Here is a 24,954-nt window from a genome sequence, read left to right as displayed (position 1 = left end):
TACTAACCCATGACCCAGCAGAGTTTCCGGAAAGAAATCAACTCTAAGGTTACTTATGAAATGTTTGTGTAATTTTGGAAAGGTCCAGTCCAACCTTAGCAATAGAACATTCAGAGGAAATGTCCTCTGCAGAGTATTCTGACCTATCAAATACTGTACTGACCTCCCCCTACCATCACTACCACCACTGCTAGAATGAAGATACATCTCTCAGCAAACACAACCCCCAGTATTCTGAATACAGTTAGACAGGAGGTGCTGTGGCCATCCTGCTCCATTCCTCCACTGTTTGTGCCTCCGAAGCGTTGGAAGAGTTTTCCCAGGGAGGAAGCCCTGAGACAGTATTTCTGAATGTGCCAGTCACATCCAATAACAAAAAAGCAGCTGTCAGCAGCCCAGGGAGTTAACTGATGAAAAAAATCTTTATGCCTATCCTTTTAGTTTATATGAGACCCCATTATGTGAGGCACTGAGTCTAGATCAGTGTCCTGAAACATTTGTTTTACTGCCCTTTGCTGACTCTGCTCACCACAGCAAAGAGCATACACAAGAATTGCTGCAAAGGCTTCGGAAGTTATTTAGCCAGTTTTTCAACCGCAAGCAAGATGAGGAAAAAATTAAGAAAGAGAATCGGTATTGTTGTATAATTTATATAAAGAGTTTATGGCAGTCCCAGGCCTATTATTAGCAGACAAAATGTGCCCTTTTGTTCCCTTTATCTTGCTGTACTATTCAGTACCACAGCTGACACCAGCTGTAGCTCAGAATGGCAGAACAGGCCTCTATTCATTGTAGTAACCGCTGTCATGATACTCGTAAAAAGCTATTCCAGCTTTAACCAACCTTTCTATTAAAGATATGATTCTTAGGGTGGCAGACAATTTACTAGCTTGGGCTTTGACCAGAGGCTTTGTTTTTGAAGGCTAAGCAGAATGAGAAATGTTGTCTAATAGGAACCACTGCTGTGTTTCTTCTCCAACCCTTCCATTGAACACTCAGAAGACAAAGCCAAACAAAAAGAACCTTCTTAAAAAGTCAGAATAGAAGCAACCAGCTACTTGCAAGTGGATGGTTTCAAAGACTACAGAGTCCAAAAGCCTGATGACTGGGTTTATCCTACTGTCCTTGGCTAAACTGGTCAGAAGGGTTTTTTGTGCTGGTCTGCCTGTTTAATTCTATCCCACAGAATCACTCTAATGTAATTCCCAGAGATCAGTAAGACATGGGATAAAACATAAAAACAGCAGCCACAAATTAAGACTGAAGCACTGTTTACATAGTGAAGACCTGAAAACTCCCTATTTGATATAATCAACATAAATCTACTGTAGTAAGCAGCTGACAGACAGACTTTGTAACAAAAATAATTAGTCTTTTTGTCCACCAATTAAACCAGCAATTATCACAGATGTCAAACTTTATTAAAATGTTACATTTATGTGAATCATTTACTTCCTGCTGGGTCTTTAAAACAAAACTTCACAGAAATAAAATAAATATGAGATAACCCTGATAAAACATAATTATTGCCTTACAATTTTATTAAGCCACAATGGAATGTCTGAAAGTAATTAATTCCTCACTTTCATAGCTCATCCATCAAACTTCAATTCTGTAAAGCTTCAGAGACCTGTTTTAAGGCAAACTAAATCTGCTTAAGCAGTACTATTCAAAGGCGTCTAACCTAACTTGCTTGCAAAAGGAACAAGAAATGAGAGACACTGCTCTAATTCTTCTTTTCCAAAAAGTAGGGACTACACAGAGAAGTTTTCTCTTCTGACTAAATGCAATTTGTTTTCCCTATAAAATGTGCAACGTAAACAGTGTATATGGAATGGTAGCTAAGTTTCTGTTTCTCAGATATAACCTCATTCTCGTAAGATTTTTTTGGACTGTTTTCATTACCCAAACTCCAAGAATGCAATTTATTCTTGGTACAACAAAAAGAATCAGTTCTAATCTTATGAATGAGGCCTAGAAACATGGGTTTAAGAGTCCACAGGAACACCTTACACTTACTCTTTGTCTTCCTAAAAGTCCTCATGGGTAACATCAAGGTAATACGAGTTTAAGTGATAAAAGAGTCAGGTCTTTAATTCTTAATCCATGATGCTACTTTAATAAACTACTGATTTCCTTATAGATAATGACTGAAAATTACAGCAATCTTTTAAAAACAAAAGGACCAATCAATGCATTTTCTCAGAAGCTATTAAGATCAGAATGCTGCCAAGAAGCTCTGTTCTATCAAACACCCCTTAAAATTAATTAGGAGAAAATGGCTAGCTAGAGCATCTAAACCAGATAGCGACATTCTTTAATAATAGTTTTCCTCTGGATACAGAACAAAAGACTCAAACCTCAAATGTCTGTTTAGGGACCAAGTCAACAAGCATCTCTTCATGTGACTAAGAGGTCACATGTTCAGGATTAAAAGCAAATTACATGACTATTCATTCTAACTCTTTTCCCTCTAACTTTCATTCTTCAGCAAGATCCACTGTGTTTTCTACCTCAGCTACTCTCAGCACTTCCTTCTGCTTAGACTAACTGACCAGGAGGACGCAGAAGTGATATGCAAAGTGAAGAACTCTATGCCAGCAGAGGCTGCTGCCAATGAACAGTTCTGTTTCATACTTCCAAGTCAGTGAGTGTTCTGAGATTACAACTGGAGATTCCAAAAAGAACACAACTGTTCGCACTTTTGGAGAAAGCACATGAATGAAGCAAAGAACTGTCATCCACTGTTTCCGAATTTTATGTAATATATAGAGTTCTTGGAGTGTGGAAAGCAACATGGTATGTACCTGACAGCATCTAGACTGAGCTGATATTCCCCACTTAGAAAGAGAGGCAAGTCAGCTCTATACCTCTTTTTTTACAGCACATATTTCAATCTTACACAGAAGTTTTCACTTACATCTAGTCTCTGACCCAGTCCTCAAATGGTTTGCTGCAAGTTAAAAACAACCAAATAGATGATGATGATGATGCCTATTCTTGCATTTTCTCATCTAAACCACATCTTGGAAGGACGAGTTACAAAGACTATTATAAAAATATGCTCAGGTCAAATTAACCAGTTTCAGTAGTGCCTTTTAAATCCAAACCCCCTGTATTTGGCACTGGTGAGGCCACAATTCAGTACTGCATCCACTTCTGAGCCCCTCACTTCAAGAAGGACATTGAGGTGCTGGAGCAAGTCCAGAGAAGGGCAACAAAGCTGGTGAAGGGTCTGGAGCCCAAGTCCTGTGAGGAGTGGCTGAGGGAGCTGGGGGTGTTTAGCCGGAGAAAAGGAGACTCAGGAATGATCTCATTGCTCTCTACAACTCCCTGAAAGGAGGGTGTAGCCAGGTGGGGCCAGCCTCTTCTCCTAGGCAGCCAGAGACACGACAAGAGGACACAGTCTTAAGCTGTGCCAGGGGAGGTTCAGGTTGGACATCAAGAGGAATTTCCTCACTGAAGGGGTGATTACAATGGACTGCCCAGAGAGGTGATGGAGTCACTGATCCTGAAGGAAAAACTGGACCTGGCACTCAGTGCCATGGTCTGGTTGCCATGGTGGTGTTCAGTCACAGGTCAGACTCGATCTCTGAGGTCTTTTCCAACCTATTTGATTCTGTAATTCTGTGAAAAGAGCACAGACAGCAGCACTACATATACATCACAGTCTATTTCAACGGTGCTCCTGTACATGAAATACATATGCAAAGCAAGCCACAGGAAGCCCCTGTGCTCTTCTCTTTCTGTCAGTGAGCATCAAGTTAGCAAAAGTGAGGTTGCGTCCACGTGCGTATTCATCTGCAAGGAGACTGTATTTGTATGAGCCACACCAAAAAACCCCCAAATCTGGAGGAAGAATTATCCATCTATTTGTCTCATGCTTCGTTAGGGTTTGAGTCACCTCCCACTTCCCCCAAAGGCAACTACTAGAGCATTAGCCCCAGTGTTGGGTTTACATGGCAAGGTTTTGGTAGTGAGGGACTGCAGAGATGGCTTCTGTGAGAAGACACCAGGAACTGTCCCCCACATTGTAAAGCCAGCTCCAGACAGCTCCAGAAGGGACTCACCAGTCAGCTAAGCTGAACCAATCACTGACACTAGTGGCACCTCTGTGACAACATTAAAGAAAGGATTAAAAAATGCTGCACAGCAGCTGTGAGCGAGGAGTGTGAAACACATGACAGGAACAGCCCTTCAGACTCTGAGGTCAGTGAAGAAGGTGGGGAAGTATGTGCTCCAGGCACTCTCCTGCAGGTGAAGACCATGTGAAGCAGGTTCTCCTGCTGCAGCCCATGAAAGACCATGGCAGAACAGACTTACCCACAGCACCCCAGGAGAACCTTCCAAGGCAGCAGGTGCCCTGAAGGAATTCACAGCTTACGGACAGGAGCCCACTTAGGAGCAGGTTTTCTGGCAGGGACCACAGCCCCTGGGGGTCCTGCCTGTTCCTGAAGAACCATACCCTGTGCGAGGGACCCCAGCAGTAGCAGGGGAACAACGCATGGAAGAAGGAACAGCAAAAAAGGAACTGTTAAGGACTGACTGCAACTCCTCTTCCCCATCCACCTGCACCACTTGAGGTGCAGCAGAGCAGTACAGTCTACAGTCAAGCTGAGCCTGGGAAAAAGAGAAGACTTGGTGGGAAAGGTAGTTTTAGTTTTGGTTTGTTTTTCACTGCCCTTCTTTGTTATCAGCTGACAATAAGTTATATTAACTTCCACAAGTGGAGTCTGCTTTGACCACGATGGTAACTGGTGAATGACCTCCCTGTCCTTTTATCAACCCACAAGCTTTTTTGTCCTATTTTCTTCCCTTGTCCTGCTGAGGGAGGGAACAGTTTGATGTAAACTTGGAAGTCAGCCAAGGTCAACCCACCACAGTTTCTACAAAAAGTCCCAAATCGGGGAATAACTCGAGTGTATCTTAAGACCTTTCCCCAAAGTTAAGGGAACTCAGGAATGCTTTCAGATTTTCATGAGGAGTCCTGCATTCCTGAGCTGCACATTGTTAGAAAGGAGAGATCAGTCAGTTTGGCTGTTCCAAAAGCTGAAGAATGAATAGCAGCAAGATTTAGAATTCCAAATTTATATACTTGCCATAAAACTGACTTACTATTTATCTTCTATTGAGCACAGATGTAATTTGCCTAACAGAGCATAAACTGAAGAAATGGAAGTAACCTGTGAGTTTTCAAATGGTTATCACACCATAATGCTCTCCTCTTCTCCCTTTTAAATTTTCTTCCTGCTGTGATCTAATATAGGGAAAACAGCTACACAAACTCTCCATGCCTGCCAGGACACAAGTCCTCTGTGTACACATACTTTAATGGCAAAATGCATAGCAGAGCTCCTGTTAGCCTCAATGCTTGTCCCAACACAGCAAAGTGTTTATACAGCAAGGTGAGGAGGATGACAGCAGTTCGAGAGAGGCATGCATAATCTGGGAAGGAGTTGGAAAGATGGAGAGCAACTGCCCAAGTTCTGCTGAGAAACAGTTCAGGCTCGCTCCTTTTTCCAGAGACATGAAATATTCAGGGAGGAGGGAGAAGAACTTAAACACGTATCAGTACAAAACTCCTTAGAGATGTAACATTTAGAGACTGCAGGGCTTGATGCTGAGAGGAGGTATTTATTTGGGAAGAATAAACCCCTTGAAGTTAAGCACTTCTGTTCCAAGCTTCTAAAGAGATCCTCAAAAAATATATCAGGGTGAAGTACATCAGTTATCTCGGGTGCAGAACATGAAGTTCACAAAAATAGCTCTGGAAGGCAAGTTGCTTCTTTCCAAAATGCCAAGTGTTGCTGTTCAACTGTTTCCCACACAGATTTTTGTACTTTAATACATTCACATACATACATATAAATATATATAAAGAACAATCATATGCAATTTGCTTGGGAACAAATAAAATAAAGAGCTGCATTAAGATACTCAAGGCATCGATGACTTTATCAGAGTTCAGTCCCAGAGTTCAGTCCTGGGGACCACTGAGTCCCTCTGTTTCCTTTTTTACTTTATTACTTTAACTGGGTCCATTAACCTAAAGAGTCACTTGCACTGACAACAGCAGCACCACACACAAGTAAAACTTAGGGACTAAGAAAGACAGTAGGATTAAACAGGAAAAAAGTTACAAGGAAGTATACTGAATGTAAGCAGGATGTGGGCTATGCTGTCACACTAACAAAAGCAACCTGGACAGTTCCTCAAAAATAATTGAGGTGAATAACCACAAAGGGTGTAGGACACACAGCTATATCACGTGGTCAAAGACAATTTAATATTTGTTTTCATGGGCAACATTAAGTGCTTAATCAAAGGTAACCAGACCCACACGTTACCGCCATCTGGCACTCTACAAAAAACAACCCCCCTACAAACATGCTTGCACAAAGTCACTTCAGTGACTTGGAATTCTGCAAAAGTACAGGTGGTTTGTTAAATTACTGATTCTGAATGTTTGCAACAAACCAAGCCTTCACAAATATAAACATACCTACATATGTCCGTAAGTAGAGATGCTTTTGCATTTAAGACACATGAAATTCTGTACAGAACAGTCATGGACCATTTGGGGCAACTGTACATTTGAAGTAAAGAGACCAGAGTCAGTCTAGTTAAGCCATTGATCCTCAATGCACAGCTTATGAGAAATCTTTCAAGGGTGAGATCCACACCATCACTCCTTACACAGGGAATTACCCATTAAAAACTACAGAGGCAGCAGGAGCAGTACAGCAGGATATTGCCACCTGCATTGTAATACTTAGCCACCATCAAGGGCACACTGATCACCTCTGCACTGGGTATTTCAGGAATAGATCCAATGCGAGAGTAGCTACTGAGTTCTTCAGTGGTTATTATAAAAACATTTCTTTTAGAAGAGCCCAAAGAAATGGGGGTATGGAAGGCGGCTGACAGGATTATTCAGGAGCTGGTACAAAAACAGGGTTGCTGTTTTAAATTGTGCTGGGAGTCCAAACATTCTCTTGATAAGAGATAGGCTTCGGAAAGAAGGCCTCTCCTGTGAAGACTAGTGGCTTATACTTGTCAAGCACTGATTGCCCTCATCTTGTTTTAAGAACTATAAATTACATTTGTAGCAACACAAAGGGTCAGCACAAGGTACAGGAACTGCTTATACAGTCTCAACAGACAAAATACTTCCCCTGCATCCAAATCACGTTTATGTGTGAGGCAACACAGAAACATGGATCACATTTACTTCAAAGCTTCAAATATTTAATCCTCCTATTCTTACCCACGAGTTGCAAAGTTAGACGACAAAAGTATCACCTCCTAACTCCAGTTCTGCAACAGACAAACACATCTCCAACACATAAGCAGTTGTATCCAGGCAGAGAAGTTTCATATCCTCTCAGCAGACTTAGTAACATGACCAAGTCCATTTCTATATGCAAGATCAAATCCTTCATGTATATAGGATTAGAAAGCAGTGTGGATTTTGTTGATCTTTTCCTGTATTTATCCATCCCCTCTAATACAAAAAGCTACAGCCGTTCAGAAGACACTAGTGAAATAAGCCTGGAAAGATCCCTCTTGCTGCTCCCCTCTTACCTCCCCTGGTAGAGAGCTTGTTAAAGTTACATAGCAAATCCACAGAACAGCCAACACCAGAACCAAAACCTGCCACTTCCCCAGGCTCCAGCTTTCAACACAAACTGGCACTTTTCATACTCCTTTATTTGCCTTCTTGCCCATGCTCAAGTTTTCTTTGCAACATCTTTTTAAAGGCCACACATAGGAGAGCAGAGAGGGAACGGACACATCCCACAAGGACCTTCAGCGGAAACAGATGATGCAATAGGTATAAATGCTCCTGTACAACCCAGGATGTATGTGCTGATCTAACGCACTCTGTTTTCCCTTCCTTTCTCTATTCCCCAAGAAATGCAAGTCAAGTAGTCAGCAGCCTGGATGGTTCTGTACTATAAACTACAACTTTAGCACCAAGTGGGCAGTATTACCTGCATGTGCACACAAATATACATCTCTCCTATCATTCTTACCCAAGAAGGAATTAAAGGCACTGATAGATGCTACAAAGATATCAATCGAAAGATAAAAATCATCAGCACTGGAAAAAGGGTAACTTTCTTTCCTCACTCCCATGTAACAACCTCTTTATATTTTTTGGAATTGAGACTGACATTTTAGTAATTGTGGGCAGCGTCTTTAAGCTTTTTCCTAGGAGTTTAATTCCTAACTTGTGTGGCTTTGTTGTTTTGTTTATTAAAAAAAACCCCAGAAAGTGCAACTACAGAATAACACAGAATTTGTGGCAGCAAGAACCTTAAAAAAAAATAATTGTGGAAAACGGCAGAGACAGGGCATGAATCACTGAGCTGAGAAATACACCATGGTGACAGCACTGCTGGTTTACAAGTGCGACTTTCACCACTGAGCTGTGGGCTGGTAACAAATTTTCTACTGTCCCCAAAACCCCAGTATAAGTACTTCTAACATGGTGCCACTTTCTGAGCAGCTGTATGGCCCCTGCTGGAGACAACCCTGTTCTACTCGGCGGGTCTGAGCCCTGCTGCCCACACTGCCACAGATGCAGCAGGTATATGGCACACACCACACACTCTTTGTGCTTCCAAGTCACACGACATCAGCCAACAGCACTGACCTCCTCCATGAGGAAATCCAAAAGCTTCCAGTACAAATCACAAGACATTGTTAACTGTGCTGGAAACAAAAAGTGCCATTCACCTGATTACAGCTCCAAGTGAGCTGTTAGGTTTTTGTATCTTCTGTGACAGGAGACAGTCTCCTTCAGCTAGGCCATTTGCATATTTTTAATTAATATGAAGCAACATCACTATGCTCTTTGAATACTAAGGAAACATTAAACAGAAAAAGACTCATAAGGCCTTTTTTTAACCTCTAAGTATTGATTTAATTTGTCTGTATTCTATCATATGACACTGAAGAGTACGAAGTAGCTGAATTTCGCCTTTATGAAAATCGCATCCCAAAACTGGAAATGACAATATGACAATGCAAACAAAAGATGTAGCCACACAAGACAGAGATACACAGGATATTAATACTTAGTCATTAAATATTGTTTAATGGTTCTTTCTGTAGAAAATAGTTTAACTGAAGAATGAATGTGGCAGGGAAGCTTCCAGATTTATTATTCAAAGAAAACCAACTCCTGCCCTAAAGAGCTAACACCCAACACCTTAAACAAAAAATAAATCTCATAGCTGAGATGTGGTTGGCATGGTTCCAAAAAATAAGATGCCAGCTTCAGTGAAAGATGTACCTACACAGGAAACAACCAGACATGCAGATGCCAGGTAAAAACCCAGATAAACACAGTGACAGCTTTACCCATGTATCAGCAGTTCCATTCTACATCAGTTTTCACTCACCTTTGCCTCATGATAGGAGTGTTCAGATGTATTTTGCCACAACATGAACTAAGAATACTTTCAGCCTCCTCATTCTCCCTGACCATTAGTCCTCTAAGAGCCTGATTTAATTTGAGAACTTCAGAGAATAAAAGCCTTTATCACAGGCACGAGATTTATCAAGCCCAGTAATAAAGGGAGGTTTCATTTTGGACCTGATTCAAACCCTGTTGAAGCCAAAAGAAATCCCTCAACAAGTTTCAATTGTCCTTGTTGTTTAGCAAACGTTATGACTCCAAAACAGCCAAATGTGATGTAACTAATCAATGATCTTGTATTCTCAGCACCTAAAGCCAGGGCTAGTCAAAACCACCTTAAACACCCCGCAAAATCATTCAGAGACAGTGTTTGACCTGACTGCATTTACTTTACTGGATGGCAAGTGTGCAGGTGTTAACAGTTCCTAAACATGCTGCTAAGAATGCCCAGGAATATTTTTATAAATTTTGCGCCAAACTGAGCATCAGATACATCAACAGCTACCTGGATTTTCCACAACATCTCTGAACAACTGCAAGTGCCCAAGTCCTTTTAAAAGCCTGGCTTTGAGCATTTCTCCTGCTTACTTTAAATATTTTTGATACACTTTTACAAGGCTTAAATTCAAACTGAAGCTCTTCTCTGCCTCCTTCTTGGGTGAAATGCAATATTTATGCACACATTCAGAGGCACAGACATGTAAAAAACGTCCAGTAACACAGAATCACAGAATTAACCCCTGACCAGCCACCTGTAACTTGAAGGGGGGAACCTCAAAAATGATTTAAGTGCAAGTGTAGTCTGCTTGCAGGCAGAACGCTTCTAGACCTTCCAGAAGTGCAAAGCAGCATCTGCAGTAATAGTCTTTTCCAAAGTGCTCAAAAACATGGTAAGAAGAGGCAAACTACAATGTGTGAAGACCTGGATTGTGTGGAGACAGGGAAAGAAGCAGGACACAGCTTAACTTTCACAAAGTAGCTGTCACTTGAAATCACAAGCCGTTTCTACAAAAAGACTCCTCCCAAATACGTTTCTTTCCCTGTCTTTAACAGCAGGTTTTAAGTCAAGTCTTACCCTTTTTCAGATAAGTGAAAAAACCTGCATTATCTGCCAACGGAATCAGCATGGGCAAACCTTCAAATCCACCTGGATCCTGCTGGGGAAATGCGACTGAAATTTAACTTTGTTGGTCCAGTTAAAAGGAAATCTAGTGCACATCAGAAGTTTTTCAGATGTTAATCAACAGTCCCACATGCAACTGAAACCAGTGTGCTTGTCTTTGCCTGCAACTCCGAACCTTCTGGCAAGTAAACCCTCTCTAAGTGACCTCTAGCTCTGACTTCTTTCCAGCCTAGAACTGGTTAATTGCCTTTCCCTGTTCCTGTTATTTATGCTACAATAGAAACCTCATGCCAGGTCAGCCCTTTTGCAAGAAGCAGAAAATTATTTCAGTGTAAAGCTCTTTGTGGCAGAATATAACACGACAGACAGAAGAGCAGAAGGTCAAAACAGTAGCATAAGAAGTAAAAAGGCCTTCAGCTCAAGTTGAAGAACAGACCACCAGCAGGACCATAACCCAGCATCTCCTGACTGTGGGCTCACTACAGCTGTTAGCCTGCTCTGCTTGGCTCCTAACACATAGCTTATGTGCCTTTTCAGCAAATCCATCACATTATCAAAGGGGGGGGTCTTTGCAGCATCTTCATCCTTGCCACAACACACAGTTATTCTCATTCATTTCCATTTCTTCCTTCTCTGACTTTACCTTGGACCCTACCTCATCTCTGCATCAAGGCACTGGAGGAAGACAGGGGAAAAGCAGGAAAACGAAGTGAGTCAGCAGTTTCTGAGCACACACAGGCATTAGTCAGAGGTGATCAAGGTACTCACCACAGTCAGATGTGAATGAGCCTAGGACCACCAAATAACAGACTGGTGAGCAAACTTTCCCAAATGCCTGAAAATGAATCACTGGGCAAGGCAACCCCACAGATAAAGCACTTCAGGGAAAAAACATATTCTCAGCTGCCACATACCAGTCCTGAAAGGCAACAAAGCAGACAGGGTACTGTCCTGTCACATTTCTAGTTTCCTTACAAAAAGCCCACTGCATTCAGTACAGCTGAATCAAACACACCTGATGAGACATTTGCCTTGACTGGTATAATGTTTTCTCTAATAAACAAGGCCCACAGTTGCAAAAGCTCTTCCTGAGTAAAGTACATGCACAGTGCACTACTATGCACTGTTACCCTCCTGCTCATCTGCTCCCTTATCAGGACACACTGACAGCAGTAGTAGTGATGCCACTAGTCAGGGAAGTGGCGTGCCACATCACACAGTGGAAATCTGAATTTTTAAAATTTAAGATCAAATTACTAATACAAGTTCTAAGGGCCACAAGTGCTCATTTGCAACACAAGAACAGTACCTTGCTAGCCTCAGCACAGCCGTGACAGTGTCTTCCTGCACGAAGAGATTTGAAGGGGAGTTGTCCCCAGTCTTCACCTTCCAGCAACAAAATCAAGGGTGCACAACACAAAAAATAATCCACCCCTTTCAGCAGGGCAGAGTACAGCCCTAGGATTCTCATCCATCATCTGTGAGAGAACCCTTCTCCTATAAAACTCTTCTCTGTTATAGTACAGTAAGCCCATTAAACTGTGAGTGATGCACAACCATCACTCCAGGAGAGCACACCTCACTCGAGACAGATGGACACTGCTTCAGTGCCCTGCACTTGAGCTGGACAGAGCAAGACTTACCGTAAAAACAACCTCCCCACCAAAATGACACCTACTGAGTTTCAAGAAACACAGTTAATTACTGTGCTCTGGGCACAGCATTCTCTGTTCTGTGACTCTGAGCAAGTGCTAACCTCTCTGCGCAATTTTTCCACTCCTAAAATATGTTACTTTCACCTTCTTTTGAGGCACTTAGTAAAATCTGTTAAAGTGCTTGCCAACAACACAACTAAACTTTACTTAAGAGCAACCTTTATTCATAAGCAGCTTGCAATACCTTCTCTCTTCTCTGCAGGCTTCCTAAGATATTCTTCCATATGAAACCTGGCCCTGTCATCCATAAAACACAGGTAAAGTTTCATTTTTGATACAGCTTATTCAGGCATTGTTAATGCAAAACATTAACAGGGAAGAGCAAAGCTACACGTATTTACACAAATTTCTAAAGTGAATAAATATGTGTTTTAATCCATAGTATTTGGAAAACCACAGCATTGTATCAAATACAAGCAGGTAGAGAAAGTCAGAAAATGACAGCAAACATTTAAGCACGTCAACTATTCTAGTGATCCATGCAGTCAGTCTTTACACAGTAGTAGTCCTGGCATACTTAAACAGACCTCTGTACATTCACACCAATCTTTACATCCTTCACATGAGAAGTTCGAGGAAAAAAAGGCTGAAAAGTTCAGCTTAAGTTGTTTCACAACAGTTTCTCTACTCCACCAGTTTTTAATTCTTTTGCTACTCGCTCTAGTGTGAAGTCATTATCAGTACAAGCTCAGGCTACAATCGCCTGGTACAACTTCCTGGGTCGGAGGCATCACTGTTTTAAAATAAATGTTTGGGGTTTTTTTGTTTGAGAGTTTCTGGCATCCTTCTACCTTCTTGTAAAGCATTTTCAGTTTTCATGTAGCAGCAGGGTTGCTCTCTCCCACACAAGCACCTGCACAAGGTACATCATTCTTAGATGTCTGCAAAGGGACTCGAAACACAACTTTTAGAAATGTGTAACAAAGATAAAGACCAGAAGTCTTGGTGTGACATTGTTGAAACAGACTCTTTCGTGGGTTGTCTTTTCAGCCATTCAAGTGAGTGCTCACTTGTTGAAATAAATGCTAAAAAGCATTACTTGTTATTTAAATAATCTTCACCACACGGTATCAGGCGACACACCTTAAGTCAGTTTACAGTCATTATTTAATTCGGCTTAAATATCTTTATGAAGAGACGCCGACAGGTGAAAGGCAGCGCTCCTACAACACGTGAGCACATCACCACGGAGGCAGACTGCCCCTCTCCCCCGCCTCAGCTCACGGACTCCCGGGTACGGCGGGCGGAGCAGCCGCCACGACCGACCCACGCCCGCTCCGGACCCCGCCGGGGCACGCCGCGCCCGCTCGCTGCGGACCGGCGGCAGCGAACAGGCGATGGCACCCGCCCGTTCCCAGGGCAACCGCACCGCCCGCCCCATCCCCGGCCGCCGCCAGCCCTGCCGCGCCGAGCGGGCGGCACCGAAGGGAAAGTGGAAGGGGCGGCACGCCCGCCCGGCGCGGCAGAGGGGCGCTCGGCGGGGCTGGGCCGCCGTAGCTCCGCCGTTTCCACGGAAACCCCGGCGCGGACAGCGCTCGCCACACAAAGGGGGCCCGAAGGCGGCAGGAAAATTCTCGGCGGCCGCGGGTGAAACGGCGCGGGTCCGGGCGGCGGGGGAGACCCAGGCGGAGGACGAATAAATCAGGAAACTTGCACTCGCAGCCCGCCTCTCCCGCACGCCCGCCGGCGGCTGCCGGTCCCTCGCCTCACCGCCACGGCGCGCCGGGGGGCGGCAGCGCCGCGGAGGGGCTGGCTCGGGGCTGGTTTTTCCGCCCGGGGCAGCACACCGGGCGGAGGAGGGAGGGCGGCCCCGCACCTGCGGAGCGCGGAGGGCGCCAGGGGAAGAGCACGTACCTGGCGCCGGCGGGCCTGGGCACGCGTGCCGCGCTGGGGCGCCGGGAGCGGGCGGCGGCCGAGCCGCACCGGCTGCCACTACTTTGCACGCGGCGGGAGCGGGCGGGCGGCTCGGGCGGGGCCGCCAGGCTCCACCCGCCGGGCGGCTCCACTCCGGGAACAGGGTCCCCGTCTCCTTCCCTCTCCGCCGTCAGTATGTCACTTCCTCCTGGGGCGGCGGGAACCGGCGACCCCTCCCCGTACCTCCGTCGCTCGCCCTCCGGGGCGCCGCCGGAGCGGAGAAGGAGAACTCCCGCTGCCGCGCCACGTTTGAGGAAGGGCGGCGGGCTGCGAGGAGCGAGTGGGAGCCGGGGAAGCGGCGGCCCGGGGGAAGGGGCGCGGCGTAGCGCCCGTCCCCTGAGGGACGCTGCCGCTGATCGCCTCTGAATGCTCGTCATCCCTTACCGGGCCAAACGCGGGGTGGAGAGGGGGCTGTTGCGGCGTGATGCGCACCTGTGACTAGCTGACCCTTCAAGTAGAAACTGGGCAACAAAAAACAACTCCACGGCCTGAATGCTGTGGAAATAGATACATGCCGTGGCAGCCATCCAAGCACCGAGTACCCTGTACAGTATTCACTCTATGTGACAACACAAACATTTGCTGCCAGGCTCTGATTGCGGAGTGAAAGGCAGCTTCCATGAATAGAGAACAGCAGGACTGAGTCTATTATAAACACCCAAAGCATTGGAAGGTGATGGTGGCTGGGATGACACATCACTGGGACAGCACTGTCAGCTCCTGCGTGCGTGGTTACACCAGGGCTGGAGGGCTCCCGTGGCTGGGGGCTGGCAGGCAATGAGCTGGATAGAGCAAAGCCCTGTTACAGACCCGGTCCGTACCAGCCACGTAGAATCCCTTTACCCTCAATGTAAGATGAGCTCAAAGTAAACACTTGTCGTGGTTTAATTCCAGTCAGCAACTACTGGCTAGGCATCAGTCAGCGTCTGCTGAGGAACTGTACTGTGCATCACTTGTTTTTCTGGGGTTTTATTCCTCTCTCTCCTTTTCATTACGTTTATCATTACTGTTGCTATTATCATTAGTGCTATTGCTCTTAGGGAGCAGCAATAGCAAGGCTGGTACTCAAGGGAGGAAAAGCCTGGAGCTGAGGGTAGCCACACCACAGGCAGTGTACTTGCTAGCCAGAGCACTTTCCCACAATACCTGAACAGGGCAGTGGCAGCACATTGCAGCTCCACTGACTGTCCTAGACAAGATGAAGCAATGAAACAAGTGTAAAGCTCATACAAAGAGCAGCAGAAGATAAGGCCACAACGGGAAACAGAGCTACAAGAGGGTTGGGAAGCAAGGCAGGAGACCAAACCAAACATGCATGCATCTACTGGAAAGCTCTAAGAGGGACTAAGGGCCCAGACCTGGGCTTAAATGGAGCCCTGGCCCATGGGCCATGTGTGTGGGTCCCAGGTGAGGCTGGTCAGGGCTATCAAGATGTAGCTGTGCCATCAGTGCCCTGACAGGTTCCTGATGATGGGGTGTGTTGAGTGTACTGTTCAGGTGCTCAAGATTGAGTCACCTTCTTCCCATTTGGTCATGAAGGAGTTGCATCCAGCTCACTGCCATTCTCAGGCCAATGGTTTAGCTGCTGAACTGCTGTGTGGAGAGAGATTGGTAAAGGGAATTTCCCCAGCCATATTTTAAAAGTCTGACCCTGTGGCTGCATTTTGAAAAAGGGATAATTCCAGGCAGAGGTATAAGAAGTAAAATCCATGAATGAAGTACTTAATTATGGAGAGTGGCTGGGTTTGTAGCGCAGCTGTGTCCAAAGCATCCCTGACCACCTACTTGAAGCAGCTTTGTGTACTACAAGTACAGATTCTTGGGGTGTTATTCCGAGGTATCTTACTCAGCACCTAGATGTTATCTTGACAGCCAAGGATCCAAAAGTCAGGCACCCTGATGCTGTGTGTGGTAGTTTCTGAACATCTTTTATTTAGCTTTTCTTGAAACCAAACTCTTGCAGCTGGTTATTTGTATGTTCTGATTTTCTGTGAGGCCATAATAAAAGTCTGTCTTCTTGCTTTCATTAGTGTTAAGCTGCAGCTGAATGTAATAGGTTTTATGGATGCTTTACACCTGAGAAAACTTTCCATTGGAGAGGTGAATTCTAGTTTTGATACAGTACATCTATTTGTCAAAAGACTAACCAGGAAAACATGAATAATAAAACCCTCTTATTTAAGTTGGGGATTAAAAGGTAGATCTTATGAAGCTGTAGATACCATGGTAATGACTGAGAGTGAAGAGCATGTAGAAAAAAATACTTCTGTGTTAAGAGCAGGTCTTGTGATGTCCTCACTGAGTATTTTTTAGGTAGTGGAACAAGAAGGATAAAAAGGAATCAGATTCTCTTTCTGTAAGCTCTGCCCTGCAGAGCACTGAATGGAGAATGGCTCAGGTTTGTCATTTCTTGTTCTGAGTGCTTGGTTTGCAACCTCAGTGCAGTTTTTTTCCTTGTTGCTGGTGGGTATGCAAATACTTTATTTGCATTGGGCAAGATTCAAGAGTTGAGTCAGGAACTTACTTGATGGATGCCTCCCAGCTATCCATCACTGTGTGAAATGGGTGATTTTCAGTGAGTTTTCGTGTAAGAAATAAACATAACAAAAACATGATAACAGCAATAACAAAACAAAACCACAGAAACAAACCCCAAACCACCCCCTCTAGTTCCAGTCGGTGAGGTATCTCTCATGGCTGAAGCAAAATTAACTGCTTGCTGGTTTTCACAGCTGGACCTCAACCCTGCTCATCACATGCACTTTTAAACGACTTGTGAATTCGACTTCAGAAATTTTATTGCAGGCAAAAGCTTGTTTGTCCTGGAAAGTTCTGCAGTGCTGCCTATGCCAGCCTAGAGAGAAGAGGCAACACCCCTGCTGCTGATGCTGCCAAACTGAGAGAGTGGATACTAACATAGGGATACACTATGATACACTTCCATGAGCAGCTGAGCTCAGGAAGTCAAGTTTGCTCTTGCTGCATGTCTTATGGCTAGAATCTCCAATATCTAATAAGGCGTGGGTTATAAAAGGCAATTTCCTGCATTTAAAAACATTCATAATGGTCCTCTTCTGTGTAGACTGAATGTAATAAAGGCTGAACTGCAAGCTTTCCCTCTGTGCTGGCAATAACAGGAAGTCTTTCCTGTGCTTGGCTTATCCGTCTTTATGAAAACTGTGGGAAAGTAATTGTGTCTGAGATCTCTGCTGCTTTTTGGGGATTGATTAAAATCTGCTAACAAGGTCAGGAATTATAGTAAGGACTGATGTGTGAAGTATGACTACACAATCCTTTTCCACTAGGAAACCACATGAAAATATCTATACCTAGGTCAATATATGCTGACAGTTTATTTAAGTATGCAACCAAAAATGAGCGGTATTGATGCAATGCATTGTTGGAATGATAGAAGTCCTAATGTAGATGCAGGTGTACCAGTTTAAATAGGCCAGTGGAGGAGTGGTGTTGAAAATCAGACCCACTCCCTGTGTAACTAATTTTTCTGGGTGAGTTTTTCAAGTGTGGACTAACCCTAGCTGTGACACCTGCCATCTTCTCCTCTACCTCAGCTGTACAGTGGATCCACTGTTTTTGTATAGAAACTCCCACTTCCTTTCAAAGAAGCCACGATACTCACACATGGAAACATTCTGTTAAAACGAAACCCTGGGGCCACAGTTAATTTTAGAATAGACTCATTCTTTAGTTGAATAGGCATTAGCAAAAGAGCTAATGTGTGAGATGAGTTACAGGAATTTAAGCTCCAGACTGTCCAATTTGACCCTTTACAAAGTCTAGTCCATACAGGAAAAATAGACTGAGATGCCAAAACCCATTTCTTTGAACATGTTTATTCTTTCAGCATGCTTTATTTTCTGCAACAAGTATTAGATTACTAATCAATTACGTAAATTCTTTACAATTTTTAAAAAATACCATTCTGTCGCTGTTGTCCCCAGGGATGGCGAGAATCACGACACAGAATCCAAGTCTTGGATAAAATGGAATTATTTAATTAATTATCACCTCATTTATATAACTTGGTTCACAATAGAGAAATGACATTATTGGGTGCTTGACCATACACCTCCCAGAGTGATTGGCTGAATGCTACGACGCCTATTGCAAAATATTTTCTTCAGTGAACCAAAACAAGACCATGCAGGTGCAAGATAGAGAGTTAGTTTACAAAACCGTCTTTCACTGTGTCTCAGCTAAAGGATGAGAAAGGAAGACTTCACAAAATGCTTCAGCAGCTGGAAAATTCCACTGTTCCTGCTCTTTAGCATCCACACCATTCATTTAATAAATACCAAGGATCCTACCATATAAAATGTTTTCCAAATTACTCATTTCAGAATTACACCGAATATTTTCACATCTGCTGACATCCACAAAATAAATACTCCTTACACATGTACAAATATTATTTCTGTAGCTGTTTTAAATATTCAACTTGAGCCTGCCTATTAGGAGGAGAGGATCCTTTGTTTCTCTTTACACATGTATCTAATACAAACATCACAGATTTGTTTTTCTTGTTTTCTTAAAGCTTGATTAAAATGAAGACTTCTGCGTGGACCACTTTGGGCCTAAACTTGGTGACTCAGGTGACTGGCTTTAGATAAACCTACATGTGCAGGTGGCAGAGCAGATATTCTAGACACACACACACAGACATGCATGCACACACATTCACACACATACAAACACCTACCCCATGACAGGAGGAAATCTTGCAGCTCTGATTAAATGTGGTTCAGTGTGACAAAACGGTGAGGGCTTCAATGGCACCTTGGAAATGCAGAGATGCAACATCTGTTACTGGCATGGTCATGGGTGTACGCAGGTGGAATTCCTCTAAGACCTTAGAGGAAAGATCACTTTGGAGCTGCAAAGGTAAGGGTTGTTTAGAGGGTACTCAGGAAACTGCGGAAAAGCTCAGATAGGAAGCTGCAGAAGAAAAATTTTGGTCCGAACATTTGGAAGCTGGAGTAGCACAGACCCTCTAAAAACAAATGCTGTTTATGCACAACTCTGTTTACATCAAGGAAGCACGGCACATTGGCTGCTCTCCAGGTCTTCAAGGGCAATACCTAATATGCATATGTAGTTACACAGACATTTACAGTCAGAAAAAAATCACACAATTATTCTTGTTGCTTGCATATGTACATTGCCTCACCTAGAAGAGGAAATAACTACTTCAGTACAATGAGGACAAGGCTGCTTTATGCCACAGTAGAGTGTAGAGATGAGCTGTGTGAGCCTGCCATTTTGAGCTTTGTACAAATTTACATAAAATGGTAATCCCTGCAATAAGTGTGCTGCTCTTGATCTAGCTTGTAATTAATTCTGTAGCAGTGTCCTCACCCTGTGAATGGCTATATCCTCACCCCGCCCATAAAAGACAGCAGCTTTAAGCCACACTTAGAGCACTCATCTTCACTCTGCCAGGTAACAACTCGAGCTCCATTGTCAAATTTACATTGAAGTTAGCATTTGATTATCTGTTCAATCACACAGAATTGGAAAGGTCATTTAAAAAAACTTTTAAGAAGAGCCAGGAAAAATACTCTTCCTTATACATTGCTCACTGAAGAATGTGTTGCTTGCTGCAGCTCTTCTCACCAAACCCGCACCACTCTGTCCATACTGGAGACACAAGACAGGACTCAACTCTTGTCTTATCAGCTGTAGCCGTCTCCATCCCATGTTCTCCTATGTGCTGCTTTTGTAAAGACAGGTTTATCTGATGGCATAAAGGGAGCTATTTCCCAAGAAGGGTCTATTTCCCAAGAAAATTAATGGGATAAACCATGGTTTGAGTGCTAGGAAATAATCACTATGCAACAGTCTTTATATAGGGTCTTTATATGGTTAGTAGGTGCAATTTTTTCAATTTCTGTGTAGTCTGATGTATTTGAAGAGCAGATTTGGGTCAGTTTTTATTCTGTATACTTTAGTAGAGCCCACTAATGATTCATAAAGGTCCTACACTTTAGAGACATTGTGTGAAGTATAGTTCTTGGTCACTCAAGGGTTAAATTTAGTAATACACCTTATAGACAAATATCTGTGGCAGCAAATTTGACTCCTCAAAAATGGAGATAACTGGCATTCTGTACTGTTGCTTTCTTTCTCAGAATAAGCCAGTTGTTGATGAAATAGATTTTTAAATAAAAAGGCATTAGCTAAGAGCTGATTGGGTAAAAGATGGATACTTACAGTTTTTATAAATGTCTGTTACACACATTAAGGAATGAAAAAATTTGGAACATCATTTTTGGTACTAAATTGCAGAAAGAGATTGCATGATACTTGATAACAGGAAATACAAACAGCATTAGCAGGTCAGGACTTAGAGAAAAGGAGTAAAAGATCCAGGTAAGATCTTGTACTGGTTTTGCCTTGGGCCGTCAAATATTTGTGATGTGACTGAAAAAATACAGTACAGTACAGACTGCTTTATCCCACTAAATGGAGCAAATCTGTGTTCTGTGTGAAAAGAGTACAGGATACTGTATTTCCTCTAGTTTCTTCCTGTTGACCTTTCTTGTCCACTGAATTGATGGTTTAGGGAACCTACATATTTCCAGTGTCCCAAGAGGGGACAGGTCTTAGCTTTTAATTTTCTACAATTTGGCCTGATCTTGCTCCCAGTGGCATTTCCTTGATTTCAGTAGATGCAGACACCATTTCAGAACTGGCTGTTGAATAAGGATACTGTATTAAGAAAATTACTAACTTCCAGAGAAAAGGAAAATAGTTCCTGAATCTAAAACTCTTAAACCTTAAAACAGAAGTGTTTTTACATAAAATAGTTGAAAATCTCATGAAGATGTCCGATCATCTCTTGGCAGCAGTTGCACAAAAAGAAAAGTGTCCACAAAATGGAAAGAAGACTGGACACCTGGGAGAAAAATGACAGAGTAGTTCTCAGAAGCCCAGGCCTCATAATGCTTAGGGTATTTCAAACACCACAGTGCTCATAGGACTGTCTGTAATGAAAAGAAAATGTTGTTGAAAGAGTGATGTTATACTTTCTGAAGTGAAATTGCCTCAATGTGAAAGATTTTCTGTGTGCCTTGCTGGCTTCTACTAATCATTTACCTATGAATACTAACCATAGTGTTTTATACATGTTTGGTTCCAGTTCTGTATCATGTTGTGCTGTCCTGCAGCCTGTTCATGGGGCAAAATTTAAAAGGATTTGCCAGGGATCTAAGAAAGGCATGTAATCCAGGGATACATTTTGGTAGAAGCAAACCAGGTAATATTGCCACACCATTTCAGAGGCTCTTTGTAACCATTATCAGACACAAAAGATCAGGCCATTTCTGTAAGCTTGCTTTTGCCTGCCGCTGCTCCCATGCAATGTCTGTATTCTTGTCTGCTTCAGTCCTATGTGTGGCTTCCAGCACAAATCACAGCAGCCCCCAGCAGTGTTTCAGTGTAAGGGCCCTGGTTCTCTGTGTATGCTAGAAATCCGTCCTTCCATCATTTTGGTTTGTGTTGGAAGGGACCTTAAAGATCTTTTAGTTCCAACCCCCAGCCATGGGCAGGGACTCCTTCCACTGGACCAGGTTCCTCAGAGCCCCATCCAGTCTGGCCTTGAACACTTCCAGGGATGGGGCATCCACACCTTCTCGGGGCAACCTGTGCCAGTGCCTCACCACCCTCACAGTGAAGAACTTCTTCCTGATATCTAATCCAAATCTACCCTCTTTCAGCTTAAGGTAAAGGTAAGGTTCCCTCTTATGCCTCACTACATGCTATGTAAAAAGTCCCTCCCCAGTTGTTTTGTAAGCCCCTTTCAGGTGCTGAAAGACCTCAATGAGGTCTCCCTGGAGCCTTCTCTTTTCCAGGCTGAACAGCCGCAACTTTCTCGGCCTGACTTCACAGGAGAGGAGCTCCAGCCCCGTGATCAATATTTTGGCCCTCCTCTGGACTGGCTCCAGCAGGTTCATATCATTCCTATATTGGGGGTTGCAGAGCTGGATGCTGCACTCCATGTGGGGCCTCATGAGAGTGGAGTACAGGTGGAGAATCACTTCCTTTGACCTGCTGGCCATGCTGCTTTGGATGCAGCTCAGAGTCCATCTTTGCTTCATGGCACAAGCTGCCCCATGATATCTTCCTCCATTCTGTTCTTTGATTCTGTGAAAAGCAAGCTGAGGCTAAGGGATAGCTAGGGGTATGACAACAGGGCATGGAGCTAGTCAGCAGTCTGAATCCAGCAAAGGATGGTGGCCAATCAGTCTGTTTATTCAGGCAACTCCTTTGTAGTCAATATGAAACTGCATTGTGAATTTGCAATTGCAATCCACTTCCTTTGGAAAAAAATCACTGCAATAGATAGTAGATAGCAGGCTCTTACAAATCATTGGCAGGCTGTTCTGAAACCAGTCGTCAGGTTCTTGGAGCATCACATTGCTTGAAACTGCTGCGTCCCTTGTCACCGATTTAATACATTCATCAAATCCGAGACAAAGGCCTTGCTCCAAATACCTCTCCTACAGGAAACTGTGCTAAGTGACCTTATGGATAAATGCCCGAATGGCTCAGCCAGAAATTGAGCAGTAGTCCCACTTGGCCCTGAAGGAGTGAACCTTCATGAAATGGCTACCTAAACCTGGTACTAAGTTACTAAGGTGGTACCTTAGAACAGTTGCTAAGTGTGGCCTTATCAGAGGGCTTCCTGCTTCACAAATGCCTCATGAAAAACTGTTGGATACAGTACATGGAATGGACTGTTTTCTGAGGAAGATTGACTTTATAGCTCAACATCAGAATTGCTTAACTAGGCATGTTTTTGTATTAGAAAGTGTAAAACCCTCAACAATGAAGTTTTATAGAAAATGCAATAGGAAACACACAAGTACCAAAGCTGACATGCAGTACATGTCAGATAATTTATGTGTAATATATTAAAGACTCATGGGGACAAAGGACCTGGGTTGCTGTTCGGAGGCACCTCTTGCTCTATGGAGAGTCCTCAGTGTCATCCAACTGTCATTTGTCACAGGAGTTCAGGTGCCCCGACCTCAAGCCATCAGTGTTAACAAATAAAAGGCTTATTGTGCACACAGACATCCTGGTGAGCCCATGTCCTCATCAGCTCCTGAGCTCAGCCCCAGCTGTTTGATGGAGGTTTAGCACAACCATTCTCAGAGTGATTTGACACTATTTAATTTGTATGCTGACTTCCATGCTAGCAGTGTGTTATTAATCCTACAACCCACACTGCTTTATATTTTTTCCCAACCTGAATAACATAGCTAATGTCATTTCCTACTCATCAACTCCCAGATGGCTAAGAATCACTGGTCCAGGAAACTGTGAGCTCTAGGATCTGTCAGTCAAGTCACCTGGCAATTCAACCATAAAACAGTCTACATAAGCACTCTACTGCTTCTTACAACTGCTTGTGAACCACAGGTGCCTCAAGTATTAACAATATAATCAACAAAGCCTGCTGCCTCCTAGGCTTGGTATCCATAATGGTAGCATGAATCAGAATTGGCTACACTAACTGCAGTAAATCGACAGCACTGAGCAATCCCATTTCATTAATAAGAGCATCTCATCACCATCTGCTCCTTGGAGACAAATGGCTGCATCTGGCTTCCTAAACATTGCTTTCTCTTGCCACCCCCAGGGACTAGTAGCATTTGAGACATCAGTGACCTCAGTGTCTGAGTTTTTTGTACATTGGAAATGTCTTTTCTGTCCTGATGTCTGATTTTTCCTGTCCTTTTTCTTCGTAACGAGAATCACAAACAGTAAAATAAAATCGAGAAAAGAAAAAAGAAAAGAAGTTTTTTCCAACACAGATAGAATACCAAAACCCATAGCTGAAAAATATCCACCTCATACTAGCACTTTTCCGAGACCATCAGGCAGTGTGATACCATCCTGACAATTGTGATATCATCCTGACAACTATTTAAAAAGTCTGTTGCCAGAGGGATAACTTTCTACTTGGCAGGTATGAAATGCTTTTCCTCTCTTATTTCAAATACCTTATTTAGGCAAAGAATTTAACCCTGAAACCAAATCCCATGCACTGGCACTGGTCAAATGATTGCAATCCTAAGTGGACCTTCCCTCCTGCATTGATCTGTGCCTCGGGGTCTTTCCCCAAATGCTTTTGAAATTATTAAAGCTTCTACAAAGGCAAAGGGTTTTGCCAGTCCTCAGTTTAGTGCAGTGTAAGGGTGTTATATTCACTTACCAAGACACACGGACTTTCAAGCAGCAATGCCCGGTGCTTGCAGGAGTCTCCGTCATGTGAGAAAACGAGTGGTGTTTGCACAACCTCATGGTATAGACTTCTGCAGGGAGTGGTAGGCTTCATCCAACAGCCATAAGAGATTCCTGAGCTTCTGTGCTGAATCTGTGTACCACAGATGGAGGGGTCCAGCTGCTTTCATAACATTTGTGGATTTTGCCACTGAGTTTCAGCTCTTCTCTAAATGGAACAGGACCTTGTGGGAATATGATGTGTCTCTGAGAGTAACTTGACCTCTGACTGTGCCTGTTACTACAATAGAGCTCACAGAAGTGAGGTGGGAGGGACGAAATACCAGCCATCTGGGTCATGACACCATTAGGATATGAACAGTCTTTTCCTGACCACTAGAAAATATGAAGCACAATAAGGCTTTGTAAGAACTGCTAAAATATTGCTAATAATACTCCACAGCAAAATGGAGGCAACAAGTAACAGGTTTCGGCAACAGAAGTTATTTAATTCTGTGGATGAACTG

At 43.5% G+C, this 24,954-nt stretch overlaps 1 protein-coding gene across 3 annotated transcripts in view; it reads right to left on the bottom strand.

The window, feature by feature from the left end:
- The window catches only part of AGPAT4 (1-acylglycerol-3-phosphate O-acyltransferase 4), a 78,341-nt gene extending 61,617 nt beyond the window's left edge, over positions 1 to 16,724 (bottom strand). Inside the window, exon 1 of one of the 3 annotated variants that reach the window (XM_032102485.1) lies at positions 16,704 to 16,724. The gene's annotated coding sequence lies outside the window, so the exon portion shown is untranslated. Of the gene's footprint in view, positions 1 to 14,119; positions 14,201 to 16,703 lie in introns of those variants that run through there. The other 2 variants (XM_032102484.1, XM_032102486.1) reach the window with 2 other exon arrangements.
- Positions 16,725 to 24,954: the final 8,230 nt, after the last annotated feature.

This window comes from Corvus moneduloides, chromosome 3 (genome assembly GCF_009650955.1).
Source record: "Corvus moneduloides isolate bCorMon1 chromosome 3, bCorMon1.pri, whole genome shotgun sequence".
NCBI lineage: Eukaryota > Metazoa > Chordata > Aves > Passeriformes > Corvidae > Corvus > Corvus moneduloides.
The sequence above is the reverse complement of the archived record's forward strand: the minus strand, read 5'-3'. Positions and strand labels throughout refer to the sequence as shown.